This window comes from Anolis carolinensis, chromosome 4, assembly GCF_035594765.1.
Source record: "Anolis carolinensis isolate JA03-04 chromosome 4, rAnoCar3.1.pri, whole genome shotgun sequence".
In the NCBI taxonomy this organism is placed as follows: Eukaryota; Metazoa; Chordata; class Lepidosauria; order Squamata; family Dactyloidae; genus Anolis; species Anolis carolinensis.
Genome location: NC_085844.1, coordinates 109,605,376 through 109,621,894, shown reverse-complemented (window position 1 = coordinate 109,621,894; position 16,519 = coordinate 109,605,376). Strand labels below are relative to the sequence as shown.

General features: G+C 40.4%; 1 long non-coding RNA gene across 1 annotated transcript in view; it reads right to left on the bottom strand.

The window, feature by feature from the left end:
- Positions 1–14,494, bottom strand: part of LOC134298203 (uncharacterized) — a 51,917-nt gene extending 37,423 nt beyond the window's left edge. The window contains exons 1-2 of the long non-coding RNA XR_010005154.1: positions 14,303–14,494; positions 13,285–13,353 (exon numbers count right to left, since the gene is read on the bottom strand). This is a non-coding gene — a long non-coding RNA (uncharacterized LOC134298203). The remainder of the gene's footprint in view (positions 1–13,284; positions 13,354–14,302) is intronic.
- Positions 14,495–16,519: the final 2,025 nt, after the last annotated feature.

Below are 16,519 nucleotides of genomic sequence, written 5' to 3'. Positions count from 1 at the left end.
ATTCTGCATGTCTTTTGTCTATTGTTGTGTTTTATATTGCTATTGTTTTTATTCGGGCTTGGCCCCATGTAAGCTGCCCTGAGTCCCCTTTGGGGAGATAGAAGCGGGGTATAAAAATAAAGTTGTTATTATTATTATTATTATTATTATTATTATTATTATTATTATTCCTGAACAAAACCCCACTTTCTGATTCAAAAATAGAAAAGGGGCTACAGAACTGCCCCATCTCAGAAGTCATTTTTTAAAAAAATCTTCCCTTTCCAGTTTTGAGGTAGTAAAAGAAAAGAAACTGTAATCTTTTTAAAAAAATGATAGAGTCAAAGTTGCTGAATCCCCGCAATGAGCTCCTGCCAACGAGAACTGTTTTAGTGAACCATACATCATAGGAATGACGGCACTCTGATGATGTATTACATTAATGCATCATCAGCCCGACAGAACTCTAATGATGGATGAATACTACATCATACAGGAAAAGCTCTCAAATTTGCTGCTGTCTGGTAAGCCCACTTTAAAGGGGAGGTGAGCCAAAATACTGCACACATGCTATTCATTTTAAAGCATTATAAAAAAAAAATTTTTTTTTAAAAAACCCTAAATTTATTTGTGAATATCATTTGTAAGCACTAGCAGCCATTCTCTCAGACATGGGTGGACTCATAATATTATAAGCTTAGAATGAATTAATTTGTAAGGTTGTCCCATTGTCTTATATTAGAACTTCTTCAAAGGGAGGGGATTTCTCAAGCAAGACAATATATTCTCTTAAAAAGTAGTTTGACATTCCATCATCCAGTTCTTGAGGGTGTTCCCATAATGGTGAGATTGTATCACTGGGGGAAATGGTTAAGATATTTCATGAGGAAATAAAGGCCCTGCAGTGAGATGAAACAGCATCTTTTTAAAATGGATGAATGCTACGCAGTACCAACTGGTGTCACAGTTAGTCATACTCAAAGCAACATAGCCATCTCTTCTGTGCTGCATTTTACTTTTGATCCTGTTGCAATGTAGATAGAAAGGCAGAAGTTCTGGTTTTTCTCAGTTCTGCTCCTATTGTGTGCAGCTATTGTACAGAAAGAATCAATCCCCTTCTTCAAAGAGATGAAGCATTTATTTGCTTCAGTCCAAACTAAATCACCATAAACTTGTCATGACTGACTAAAATCCATTGATTGCAGAGTGCCTACTTTAACCAAGTCTGGATCCAACTAATTGCTCTGAATAAGAGTATCTATATTTCAAGATATACAGAAGGTTTATCATTGTAATCAATTGCATTCTAAAAATAGAAAATGAATCTTATTACCTCAGCAGTGACATGAGCAAAACAGGAGGCAGCAGGAGGAAACAACAACACACTTAGACACCAGTTCTTAAACTTACAAACCTCATAACCTATTAGGATGGGAAGAGCTGCAAACATCAGTGATCCATGTGTACATGCCACTCGACAGGGGATATCCATCAATTTAATTGGCAACCAAGATCCTGGAATGGGGATACCACATAGTTTGGTAAACCACAAACCTAAGGATGGCTGTAGTCATTCCTGAGTAGATTTGATCATGTCTGCTCACAAATAGGCTTTCATTCCCTACCATCTACCAATTCGTACTCATCTCAGTCTGCATGTTTGCATATGTGTGTATCTATATTTAGAAATGTATCTATATATAGGTAAGGTAAAGGTTTTCCCCTGATGTCCAGTCGTGACCGACTCTGGGATTGGTGCTCATCTCCATTTCTAAGCCGAACAGCTGGCGTTGTCCGTAGACATCTCCAAGGTCATGTGGCCGGCATGACTGCATGGAATGCCATTACCTTCCCGCCGGAGTGGTACCAAATGATCTACACACATTTGCATGTTTTCGAACTGCTAGATTGGCAGGAGCTGGGGCTAACAGCGGGCGCTCATTCCGCTCCCGGGATTTGAACCAGGGACCTTTTGGTCCGCAAGTTCAGCAGCTCAGTGCTTTAATGCACTGTGCCACCAGGGGCCCTAAAGGTAAAGGTTTCCCCTGACATTAAGTCCATTCGTGTCCGACTCTGGGGGTTGGTGCTCATCTCCATTTCTAAGCCGAAGAGCCGGCGTTGTCCGTAGACACCTCCAAGGTCATGTGGCTGGAATGACTGCATGGAGCGCCATTACCTTCCTGCCAGAGCAGTACCTATTGATCTACTCACATTGGCATGTTTTCAAACTGCTAGGTTGGCAGAAGCTGGAGCTAACAGCAGCCGCTCATGCCGCTCACGGGGTTTGAACCTGGGACCTTTTGTTCTGTAAGTATCTATATATAGATATAAATATATTCACTTTATCCTTACATCAAATACTATATCTTGAAAAACATATGCTGTTGCACTCTAATTCCAAGTTAGTCTTAATACTTAGCTAATCTGCTTATATTCACAAGTATTTGCCTTGTTGCTATTGCTCTTTCCAATCTCACACACACACATAAAGACTGCAAAATTGTCTGCATCATTACTATATTTTAAGAAACTTAAATGTTTAATTTAGAGAGAAAATCTTTTAAAAGACTTTCTCTATTTGCAATGAAGCAGACAATTAAAATTGCCTGTATCATTACTGCATTTTAAAAGACTGAAGGGAGAGTGAAAGAGGGGAGAACCTTTTAGTGTCTTAAAATGCAGCAATGATGCAGACAATTTTAATTGGCCCCTTTCATTTAGTTATGTGACCTGCCATTCTTGAGCTAAAAAAGTGTCTTAAAATACTAATGCATTATATCTGCTTTAAAATTCTGAACATTAGCCAACATTTTTGAAAATATGACATTGTTATGAATCTGGTCTGCACTGGTATGTGACAATGTGCCTGCATAGTGCATATATATATATATATATATATATATATATATATATATATATATATATATATACCAAAGGAAGAAATATCCAGTCATCTCTGCTGAGGAACCTTGTAAACTGGCACAAGACATGGACAATGCCTAATAAAGTGTCAGCAATGTCAGTGTGGAAGACGAAATGTGATCATTACTCACAGAAAAATGAGACCAGAGTGGGTTGAAATAAAAGCAACTTTATTTTGCCCATGTTCCTTTTTTTTCCAGAGCTGAAAAGAGCAACGGTTTGGAGAACAACCTGATGTGGGTCCAGCTGAGGCCACATAAGGTTGTTCTTCCAATTGTTGCTCTTGAGACAACCCACACAGTTTTCCCTTTTGACAAATCACCTGGGCCCTGAGGGCAATGCAATAGTTGGCTTGCTCCTTGTTGGTTATTTACTGGAAGTAAAACATTGAGCACTCCTGCTAACTATGGGACTTTTATGTCAGAGTGAAATCCACAGGTTTACGTTACTCTTTCACAAACCCTCCAAGCAGTCTGATTTATAAAAGTTGTTCCAAAGTTATACCCAAAGGAGTGCCAAGATGAACAACAAAATCTTAACTCCCCACCCTCAAATTATCTGCAAGATGATAACTTATTTAGAGAAACCCTGGGCAATTGTCAAAGTCATTTAAGTACAGTTTTAGGTATAGGGGTGGGCAATTTGGGGGAAAAAATACAATTTTTGCTGCCAGTTTTCAGTGTCAATTTTTGGTTGACCCCTTTTCCATTTTTTGGGAACTCCCCAAAATCAGGAGGATGGAAATACCATTTCTTGTTCCGTCAGTTAAAAGTACCATTTTCATCCCGGGAAGATCCGGCCCATTGGCAGCAATGGGGGAACTTCCAAGAATCCCTTTTCCATCAGTTTTAGGGCAATTGAGATGAAAATAGTCACACTTGGAAAACACATTTATGACTGCAAATACTCCAAGTTTCTGAACATTTGGGTCATCCACAGATTTTTAGGAAATTCTTAAAAATTCTAGAAATAATATGTCCTTTAAAAAAACCACAAAGAGGTATCTCCTGGAATTTCTCCACAGCAGCAGTATAGGAGCAGCAGTAGAGCACCATTCCTACCAACTTTCACACATTCCACAATTTATAGGAATTTTAAAAGTTTTTTAACTAATAAAAACAAATACTGTTCTTAAGTTTTTGCATTTCTACAAGATTGTCAGTAAGTAAGTAAGTAAGTAACTTTATTTTTCTATCCTGCCACCATCTCCCAGCTAGGACTCGGGGCAGCTAACACGGGACAAAGGCTCGAAAACAATAACCAAAGTACAACAATTAAAACATATTACAAAGAGTAAAAATACAATGAAAACAACATTTTGGAGAGCAGTACATCATCCATAAAAGCTCATTTAAAGCATAAAATGAGTAACAATACAAACAATAAAATGGACCACCAATTTGGAGGGATAGCATAGAGGGGCCATTTGAACTAAAGTGCAATAGTATGGTTATAAAGTGCTTCGGGGCAAGAGCACAAAATGCAAACATATCTCAACCATTGGGGAGGGTGACAAATGTCCAAATTAATTGTAGGAGAAGAAAACAGTGTGAAGGAAAATGTATTAATTTAAATTACGATCATGGTGACTGAATTATTCAAATATGCAATGAAGAAACCAAATTTTAACTCCTTTTTAAATGATGCAAGGGTGGGTGCCTGCCTGATCTCCCTAGGGAGGGACTTCCAGATCCGGGGGGCCACAACCGAGAAGGCCAAGTGTAGTGGGACAGGAGTACAGACAAGACAGAAGGTAGAGAAGGGGCGGGGAATAAATGAGTCAGCCAAAAATATGAATGAGAGGAAGAAACAGCTTTTTTGTAATTCTTAAAAAAAATATTTAGGGGGAAGGAAGCTGAAGGACAGAGTACAGAAGCAAGAAGATAGATAGGGCTGGGGAGGGATTAAAATTGAAATACTAGTATTCTTCCCATGGACACTCAAGAGAGTTAGGCTATTCCCTCCTTTCCTTACTCCCCCCCCCCCAAGGTAAAAAATATTTTAACAAACATCCCTCCAAAATGTCTTTTCACAGCCCCTCCCCAAACACATATCTGCCTTCACCTCCCTGGAAAAATAGCAAAAACAAAAAAGAAGAAGGACTGAAATATATTAAACTAAGAAAATTTAATAAAATTGCCAAAGAAAATGATTGGAATTGAGTCAAAATCCAATACTAAGCAGTGACGACACTGAGATAGAACATGGAGCTAGCTAGCATACAATATCTCTCTCTCAAACACCAGGATACCACAGCAAAATGGAGGAGCTTGCTCTGGTATATATAGACAAGCTTGGCAAAAAGACACATGATCCACGTTCTAACTGTGGTTGGCTCAGGCAAGGCTAAAGGAGAAAAACTCATGCATGGCTGCTGCACGATGCAGCTGAAAGCAGCCAATTTCGGTCATCACGTGGTGCTTTTTGGACAAGTCAATTCAAGCCTCATTGCCCATCCCATTTCCAGAGGTTTGGTTTCAGGAACTACCGGAATTCTCAGACCCCATTTTGAAAAAAGGTACCATGCATATTAGGCATTGCCATGCACAAAAGTTCCTACCTGGCTCTGAAAAAGCCAAAAGAGGTCATACATCACTGAAGGCAGGAGAGTGGGTCAAATTTAGAATCAGAGGCATGAGAGGAGAAGTCCAGGCCTTATACTGCTTATATACCCTGCACTCCTCAATTGCAGCATTTTGACACTTGGCACCTAAGCAGAAAGCCTTCTAATATCTATCCCTGGTGGCCATCTGTAGTGAAATGCTTAATTATAGTGTAAATTTTGAATATGATCATTAAAGTTGAAACATGACCTACCTTGCAGAGCTGGTGTGCAAACAGCCATTTTGTGATTCTTAGAAAGTAGTTATATGATTGGTCATATGTAAATGAGCTGGTGCCAGAATTTGAAAGCGGAGATAGCCAGGAATGGCAGTTGGAAAAAAAACAAAACCCGAACATTCTAAAATCAGTTAGGATGGGGAAAGGTAACTGCTAGGTAATGAAAGTTGGTTGTTAGTCAGGGAGTATGTTGACAAAAGATATTTGAGGAAATAGTATAATAAGTTGAAAATAGTTGAGAGTCTGCTCCTGCATAGTAAACAAGTGAATCTTTCTGTGTATAAAGATTTGTATGGAGGAAAGCTTTAATGAAACAACGTTATTCAACCAAAGAAGCAATATACAAATGTAACCAACATGCTTTTGTTGCAAGATCTCAATAAATAAACTCAGTTACTGTTTCGTGCAGTATGAAGACTGTTTCTCTAAAACACTGAATAAGATTTAAAGAGTCCAAGAAGATCCCTGCAATCTTGGATTAGGAACAAGTGTGAGTTCCAGGTTTAAATTGGTGACAGAGGTGGGATATAAAGGAAAAGATTTTCCCACGTCTGAAGGAACTTTTGTGAAGTGGGCTTCACACCATCAAATAGGTTTCCTCCCTATAGAGTTTTTCTCCGCATCCCAGAAATGCAGTGTGGGTGACTTGAGTAGTTCCCTTATTTTCCATGCCATCCTAAGCAATCCAGGATTCACATTAAGGAGTGCAGTCCTTAGTGCAGCCAGCTGTTCTACAAACAGGCACATATAACCATCTATCTCACTTTTGACTTGGTAGACTGAGATATTTTTGATTATAATGCAATAGGTAACCCTAATGACACTAAAGTGCAATTCGCAGTTGATAATCCAGCTATGGAATCAAACATAACTGCTATTTGGGCATATATCCTACACTAAAAATGCATAGGATCTTGTCAGCGGGGATGATGGGTAGCAGAGTGAAATGCAAAAATTCACCATCCTGGTCTTGACCTCCTTCTCTCCAGACTGTCTCCCGGTGTGGAAAAAACAGCACTGGACAAACACACTCCAGCAGATGAAGATTCAGTTGGAAAATCCAACGGCAATAAACTTTTATTTACAAGACTGTATACAAAATAGAGTAAATCAGTCTTTCCTCCATGAGTGCTAGCCGAAGCGACTCATGCACACACAGCACACTGATCAACGCTCAGGAAACTCCTCTGCATTCCACAGGAACAAGAAAGAAAGTTCCGGTCAAAACAAACTTGACCCCATTGGTCCTGTGATACATCAATCATAGCAGAGTCTCATTAACTCCATAACTGCTGAAATGCCTTGCCGGAAAAACTAACACATAAGGCATTTCTAATAAGCCAGATTGATTTTAACATTTCACAATACACAATATCTTGACAGATCTTAGCCTCCCTTTTTTAAAAAATTAAAAATGACATTCTTTCTCTATTTCTGCTTTGATTTTTCTAAAATGAACTTGAAAGAAAATTACACTGCCAGGACAGAACAATGCAAATGGGCTGATGGCTTAAACCAGGTGTTCTATTAATGTAATCCCCATCAATGGAAGTGAGATTTAATGGGAGAACAGAAATCGGTCTTGATATACTGATGCCCCTTTGATAGCCTATACACAGGACACCTCCACTGTTGAATATTCCATTTGAGGGGATTTTACAATGTACAATCTCTTTGGCTGTTCTTTTGTACTAAATCCACCAATTCCCTGTCTTTAATTCATAATCAGATACTGTTAAAAGAAAGTAATGCTTTCATAATTTCCACAACAGGGAATAGAATTAAGGAGATTAATTTTAGTCACCTTTCAAGTAAAAACATGCAGATCTAGGTGTGAAACTTGAACTGGAAGGTTATGTTGAAGAGGGATGGAAAGAAATAGGATGAAAGCAAACTAAAAAATATGACTATAAAACCCATTGCCAAATATTGTAATACCTCCTCTCTATGAACAGTCTTAATATAGTCTAGATGAACAATTCTTTCAAGATTCAAAATTGAAAAAGCATTGAATAATTAATTTTTGAAAATCTAGTGAAGTTGTGTTATGATATAAATAAATCACTCTTCATTTTGCTACCTTCATAATCAAAGATGGACATCGACTGTTGGACAGACACCTTAAAGGGCCCTTAAAAAGTGGCTTCAAAACAGAGTTTATTAAAACAAAAGAAAAGGGACGCAGAGAAACTAAAATGCAGTTCCACTGGTCAAAAGTCAAAAAACCAAACCAGACCTGGTCCAAAAGGTAAACAGAAATATAATCCAGATTAACTGGATGCAAAGAGCAACAAGTCAAACAAAACGCTCTGAGGCAAAACAAAAAGGTACAGTACACAAATGGTTAACAAAAGGAGTTGCAGGAAGAGAAGCGTCATCAGCCGAAGTCCAGGGTTGAAGCGGGAGAAATCCAAAACAGCGTTGCTCCAGTGTCCTGCAGAAGCAGCGTCTTTAGCCAAACCGGTCCAGGTCCAAACTGCAGATCCGAATCCAACGTTGAACACAAAACAGGCAGCAGCAAGTCTACAAGAATCTTCACCAATACACAACACCCAGCACACGAACGCACATCAACACCTTGCCCCTGAACCCACTTTTATCTACAAATCATCATCAGAAGATGAACTGACCACCGCCCCATCACTATCCCCCGCAGCTGCTCCAAGATCTTCATGTGAATTCCCTTGCCTTTCCCTCCAATTCATCTTCTGTCAAGACTTAGATCCCCAAGACTCAGATGGATCCCCTGATTGCCAGTCTTCACCCCCAGAGAACCCCATAAAGGTATCACTAGTTGTTGGTGCCTCACAAATAGCTTGCACTTCTCTTCTCTTAGTCCAATCCATGGTGTCCCCTTCTTCTCTTTCACTCATTGACCCATCATCCCCAGAGAATCCCTCAAACGACTCCTCAATTGTAGGTGCTGTAAGTATGTCCCGGATCCTTTCTCTGCTGCTCGTCATCAGATTCCTGCTCCCGAGTAACCCTTTTCCCCCTTCTGGCACCCATACTACTGTTTGTAACGTTACTCACAGGCTCTACTACAACATCAACAATTCAAATTTGTTTAACCAACATTATTAAATTTATAGAAATGCATGATGAGGCTGTTAAATACTGATTGCTATTACAAATTTTCTGTTAGATACTCCAAAATATTAATGGCTATTGAATATTGTCCTTGAATTCAAAATTGGTAAATTGGAAAATTAGTAATGACACAATATTTGAATATAATAATTGTTATTCAATATTCCATTTGAGGGGATTATGCAATGTCTGCCAAGCAAACAGTTCATGAGTGCAGTGGTCTTCTCTTGCAGATGTCCCACCATAGCTGTCAGTAATACTGAAAGGTGAACTCTGATATTGCAGATAAAACACATAGACATCAGAAGCAGTAGTTTGCATGATATGATAACCTTATGCCCCATTAAATTGTCTTCATGCTTTAGGGCCAACCAGTGAATGACATTGAGCTTGCCATTAGATAGATAGATAGATAGATAGATAGATAGATAGATTAATGTTGTGCTTTTGTATGGAATTGCTGTTTGTTTTGTGTAGTTTCATACGTTTTGTCTCATTTTTCTATTTGTTCCCACTAATGAAAATGGGGTGCCTATACAAACAGAATTTTCATCTTTCTTACGAAGAAACGGAAATTTTTGGGCCATTGGCTGAAATGGGAGGGCTTCCAAGGCTCACTCCCCACCTCGGTTTTTGGGCTAGAGCAGGGGTCCCCAAACTACGGCCCGCGGGCCAGATGCGGCCCACCGGGGCCATTTATCCGGCCCCCGCGGCGGTGGCTCCTTCCTCCTCCGTCAAGGAAGGTGCATGTGGTGTGAAGGAGGAGGAGGAAAAGGCGATGCCTTTCTCGTCTCCCTCGCCCCACGGCACATTTCCCCAAGCCGCCAAGGAAGGGCCGTACAGGGCGAGTAAAAGGCATGTGGCTTTGCTCTCTCGGCCCACTTTCCCCCGCCGCCACCGAGGAAGGGCTGCACGAGGCGAGGAAAAGGTCTGTGCCTTTCCTCCCTCACCCCGCGGGTAGCTTTCCTGCCGCCATCGCCGAGGGAGGCAGTGGGAAAGATGCATGCGGGGTGAGGGAGGAAAGAAAGGTGCACAACTTTTTCTCATCCTGTGCGCACCTTTCCCGCTGCTGCCACTGAGGAAGAGCCACACGGGGCGAGGGAAAGGCGTGCGCCTTTCTTCCCTCGCCCCACAGCAGCTTTCCTACCGCCGCCGCTGAGGGAGGCAGTGAGAAAGTGAGGTGAGGGAGGAAAGAAAGGTGCATGGCTTTTCCTCGTCCTGCGCACACCTTTCCCGCTGCTGCTGCCGAGGAAGGGCTGCATGGGGCGAGGGAAAGGCGTGCGCCTTTCCTCCCTTGCCTCGCAGACAGCTTTCCCGCCACTGCTACCAAGGAAGGCAGCAGGAAAGGTGCGCGCAGAGTGAGAGAAAGGTTCACGCCTTTTCCTTGTCCCACATGCACCTTTCCCGCTGCCACCGCCGAGGAAGGGCTGAACGGGGCAAGGAAAAGGCATGCACTTTTCCTTCCTCACCCCCCGCCGGCAGCTTTCCTGTCGCCGCCGCCGAGAAAGGCCAGCATGGGGCGAGGGAGGAGGGAAAGGTTCATGCCTTTCCTGCCTCCTTGCTCGCTTCGCACGCTCCTTTTCCGCCTCCTCCCTCACCTGGTGTGTGCCTTCCTCAGCGATGGAGGGGGCAAAACAACAATGGAAGCATGCCTGTGGCAAAAGGTAGAGGCCTCCCGTTTTATCTTCCCATGCAGACTCCCTTCTTTGCAGCCCTGTCGTGGATTCATTTTTCTTGAAGGCTAGCAATTTCTTCCAACCCTGATTATTACAATATTATTGGTGTTGGTCAGGGGTGCTTTATGTTTTGGTTCACAAAGGGAGAAAGGGGTTGGACTATATGGCCCAAGGGGTCTTTTCCAACCATGTTTATTATGGTGGTATTATTATTATTATTATTATTATTATTATTATTATTATTATTATTATTGGGTGGCTATCTGTCAGGGGTGCTTTGATTATGGTGTGGTGCACAAAAGCAGAAGGGGTTTGGAGTAGATGTCCCAAGGGGTCTCTTCCAACCTTCTTTATTATTGTGATGATGATTAACATTGAGGTTGTATTTGTTCCCTTTTTGTTTTTTTTTGTTTTTGTTTTTACTTCAAAATAAGATATGTGCAGTGTGCATAGGAATTTGTTCTTAGGTTTTTTTAAAAACTATAATCCGGCCCTCCAACGGTCTGAAGGACCGTGAACTGGCCCCCTGTTTAAAAAGTTTGGGGACCCCTGGGCTAGAGGGTGAAAATTGCCACACACAGAGGGCATTTCAACCCCTTTTAGCCCACCAACATTAAAAATGTTTGGGTCTTCCCCAGAGTACTATTGTTATTAATAATAGTATTATTATTAACAACCATTGGCACACATCAGCTGTCATGGGGAAGTACTCCTTTCTCAGACTAAGCTTAGGGTCCCAGAGTAACTATCGTTATTAATATGAATATTACTATTATTATTAAGACCCATTGGTACACATCTGATGTAATGGGGAGGCACTTCTCTCCCAGACTCAGCTTAGGGTCCCAGAGTAACTATCATTATTAATATGAATATGATGATGATGATGATTATTGTAAAGACCCATTGGTACACATCAGCTGTAATGGGAAAGCAGTCCTTTATCAGTACCTACTTATTGTTACAGGGCTGAAACGAAAGGAAAACGAAAGCAAGCACGATGGCTTTCATTTTTGTTTCACTGCTCGTTTCCTATGAAAATGTCATCATTCATTTTGTGTAGACGAACAAAATGATAGCACGAAGGAAACGAAGGAAAAAGTTTCGCTCACATCTTATATAGCAAGAAAACATTAAACAAACATTAAAGAAACCTGAAGAGAAAAATCCTGATGGGAAATTTTCCAATTTGAAACTTATCTACATAAAATTCTACAGAAAAAAAAAATCAAATCTTTGATTTGTAAGAAGCTGTTTAATGGCCAAAAAAATATGCTGTTTTCTGTGCAAAAAAAAAATATCTGTGTGAATTTTGCACAGAATAATCTGAAACGGCACAGTCTCACAAAACAGCACTTACTTGCAGTGAAAACAGCATTTCTATTTTATTTTATTTTTTGTTTTCAAGAATATAATTAATGAGGAATTAGATTGCTGCTTGGCATTACACTGAATGAATTAAGGGAAGCCAGTATATAATAATAAATAATGACAAAAGCTCTGCATAGCAAAAATAACTTTCTTATATCTACCGTATCTACCTGGCACTCTCTTGGTGTAGGAGGGCCCACTGCTCCTCTGTTTTCATCCCTTCTTTCCCTTTTCCTTCCCTCATACTTTCCCTCTTTCCTTTCTCTGCCTTTCCTTTCTTTTTTCTTTCCCCTCTCCCCCTTCCTTCTCCTTCATTAATTTCTTCCTCTCTTCCCCTCCTCTTTCTCCCTTTCCCAGCTCAGAGGGGGCTTGTCTCTTCATTTCCCTCTCTTTATGGTTCTCTCCTTCCTTCCTCTCTTCCCTTCATACACAAGTCAGTCACCTTTTTTCCCAATGATATCACAGAGGGTTACTTTGCCTATCTTTCACCTAGGAACAGCCAATCCAGTGACATCACAAAGGGCCAATGGATTGTCACTTAGCAGCAGCCTTTGTGGTACAGAGAGACTGACAATGCATATATTGATTTTATACATATATAGATAGATAATTACAAGTTGCTCTTGCTTATTCTATTGTTTTAAACCAGGCAATAGTAATTTCTATGGGCATGGTTTCCCACTGGACACTAACCCTTAAAAAATAGGGGAAAGCATGCTGAATTCTTTAAATGGATACAAAAGTGGCTCTACTGCATTTCCTCCCATGTTTGGGTCAGTTTTTAAAACAATATCTAACATTTTTAACTGTGGATCATGAGCTATTTGGTCATCTTCTATGAAATGATAACAGACATTTGCCAATGCAAGCAATGAAGTATTTTGCTCTCATAGAGAATAATCCATGAGCAAAGAAAAACTATAGTAAATAATTGGAGCTGTTGAATTACAGATTCTGCCTAAAACAACAATGGAGTTCAGCTGCATGCAAACACCCATCCATGCCCAAATCCATAGCCTACATAGAAAAAACAACAACAACACATCTGCATTTATGAATGCAGAGTCAGATTATACATCTGTGTTATTATGAACATCATTCTGTATATTGCAAGCTGTGGATAGGATATTGGTGTATACACCGAAATGAAGATCCAAATATGTGGCTTCCAAAGAATATGCATTGGACTCCATGACTAGCTCTATATTGAATGAAATGAGTTGTGTTACCAAAAAAAAAAAAAAGCAAAGAAGAGAATGTAGTACAGTACATTGTTATCATCTTGGTTGCGTTTTGTATTTGATTTTGCATAATTTGTTAATAGAACCAAATCTATTCCTGTTCACCAAAAAGCAGTTTACATATTCAAAAGAGGAATGATTCAGCTAGATTTACATATTCTTACCTGTAAGTGGATAACTATTTCAAGTCTCAAATGCAGCATGACTGACAGGAATGAGCAGTGGTCACCAGACTGGCACAAGAAGAATGGAATAAATACATCACTGAACAAGAGACAACCAAAACACCTGTATTATTCCTAACCAACATATTTAATTAACATCTGTTGAGTTTATGGGGAGAAACTGCACATTATCATATCATTAAAGAAAACATGTTTTACAAGGAGGAGAAGGTCCATAATAACCAAATTGCTGTTAAACTACACAGTTTTCATTTCAACAGATAAAATCTGTGATAAATATTTCTTTGAAAGGACAAATTCTATTTTTAGGCATGTAGGAAGACAGATTATATATAACTTCCCATCATGTTAAAGCACACTGTATTTATGTCGCTGTAAAAGTAATGCATGAGAAAACCTCATCAATCGGAAAGATGACACAAAAACTGACCTTTAGTTAGTAGAATGATGTATATATGTGTCCAAATATGTAACCATAAAATAATCCATAAAACATATGGCAGAAACATGGTTTCTGAGCAATGTGGCTCTATTCCACTGCACTCAATTTTACTAAGCCACAAACTGTAGCTTATTTGAATTTGAATGTGATTCCACATACAGTTAGAAAAAGGCAAAATCCATATAAAGTTTACTTCTGTAGTAGGCATGCAAAACAATACATCTGTGCTCAGCAAGAAAGGTTGATTTGACATATCAACATGCCTCATTAAGATGTTCAGCCACCATGTTTTTTTCTTATTTTGCAGTGCTAACAGAATTTATTTATTAATTTCGCATGGGGGGGGGGGCTCCTTGATTCTACATACAAAACATCTATAGAAAACAGTGTGTTCTTTCATTAAAAATAGAGTGCAAATGAAGAGGTTTTTTATAAATGAATTTTAAGAAAAAATATATCCTAAATCACAAAAACTCATTGGGATAATCCAAAAAAATGAACATAGATGGAAAGAAGACATGAATATGAAAATGAAATAAGCAAAGCTTTTTAAACCTTCTTGCATCTTTTTTTGTTCTTGTTGATGATCATATGTGCCTCTAAGTTATTTCTGATTTATGGTGACTCTGAGGTGAACCTGCCATGGAAGTTTCTTGGCAAGATTTCCTGAGTATAGGTTAGCCATTAACTTCTTTTAAGACTGGGAAAGTGTGATCACCCAGTTGGTTTCCATAGCTAAGTAGGGAATAGAATCTGGGCATCTAGAATCCTAATTCTAGGATTCTAGATTCTAATTCTAATTCTAATTCTCTGCATCCAAACTCTCAAAGGCAAAGTCTGAGGCAAGGGAAGGAATTTGGACCCCCTCATGAATAGAGACAGTATGGCCCAATGGGGAGAAGCTGCCTTGAATCCTATTTCCCATGCCATGTAACATGGGCAGCAGAACTCTATATAAGCATGGCTGCTTCTTATTCTTGCCTCTTTCTTTCAGCATGACCCACCTTCCCACCCTTAAGTTAGTGTGAATTTAAGACTGATTCATCAGGGCCAGGTAGGAAATTTTCCCTTCAAGGGTTTTTACTCTGAGGCTTTCTTTTGCCTACCCCATACTGTCTCTGTTGGATTGTGGTAATTGGCATTTAGTGGTGTCATTTAAATAATTTCACTGGCATATTAAAAGTAAATGTAAAGGTAATTATTGCATTAATGCGCATCCGCAATTACTGTAATGAAATAGTAATAAAAATTTGTTAGTCTTGTTATAAAGTAAAGGTTTTACTCCGAGATATACCCCCTCGATGAATTGTCACCTTGTCGCGGTTAGGGGGCTTGCATGTTCTGATGAACCTGAGGGCACAACCACTGGAGTCATGCACTCCCAGAAGTGGCCACAGGGGAGGTTCCAGACCAAGCACAATCTGAAGACCCAAAGACCTCAACGGCGGAGCAGGCGGAGGATAACATGGTACATGTTACAACTGCTGTGAAGGCGGAAGAAGGCTGCAACAGACTGAGAAGCCACTCTCATTGTGTTAACCACACCATGGCTGGAACCTCACTCTGTGAAAACTGTGTGTTGACCGGCCATGCACCGACCTCCACACATTAAAAAAAATCACGCACAGGCGTCGTCGTCAAGTAAAGTAAAGGTTTTCCCCTGACATGAAGTCTAGTTGTCTGACTCTGGGGGGTTCGTGCTCATCTCCATTTCTAAGCCAAAGAGCCTGCGTTGTCCATAGACACCTCCAAAGTCATGTGACTGCCATGACTGTATGAAATGCTGTTATCTTCCTGTTGGAGTGGTACCCATTGATTGACTCACATTTGCATGTTTTCAAACTGCTAGTGTAAGGGGTGATTTGGGCGTCCCCCAGACACTTATACATACCGGGCGTGCCAAGCCGCTTTGAGACCACTCGGAGACCAAAGAGTTGAGGACAAAACACCTTTTATTAGGAAGCTTCCGACAGACAAAGCAACACAGGCCGTGATGCTGGCAAAAATTGTCTGCCTCGAGCCCATCGGCTCAGGGTCTTTTATACACATTTCTAGTTCCCCATTCTGAACTTCTAGTTCCCCATTCTGAACTGGGCTTTACTGGAAAAACCACAAGCACTTCCTGAGTTGTAAACAACTTCGGGATATTGCCCAATCATGAACTGTAGAATGTTTCAACAGGTGCAGCAAAAAGTACATGTATTGCATTCATTGCATAAATTTCTCAGAATCGGCCTAACCACAAGCTTAACCGCAACTGATTCTTTGCTAATCATAGAACATATGCCATCTGTCACAAGACAGTAAGTTGCAAGTTTTATCTTTATTTCAGAGGGGAGACTGATCTTCTAATTTCCAAGCAGACAGGCATTCTAAAATGGAGTCACTCTGGTTCAGTGACCCCTTCACTAGGTTGGCAGAAGCTGGGGCTGACAGCTGGAGCTCATGCTGCTCCCTGGATTTGAACTGACAACCTTTCGATCAGCAAGTTCAGCAGCGCAGCGGTTTAACCTGCTGTGTGACCGGGGGATCCCTAATACGCCACTGTCATATTAGGAATCTTAAAGTAGTTTCAGTAAGCACTATGGCACCCCCTTTGTGGATGAAAAGTGGGTCTTTGGAACAGCTTATCTGAGTTCTGGGACTTGATTTGCTAGGAACGGGACTCCCCTTGAGGCTAGAATGGGGGTTTCCCATTCTTGAAAAATTCTGTGGTTTGGGAGAAAGCACCCCCAGGACAAACTTCCAGTAAACAGTTGGGGTGAATAACCA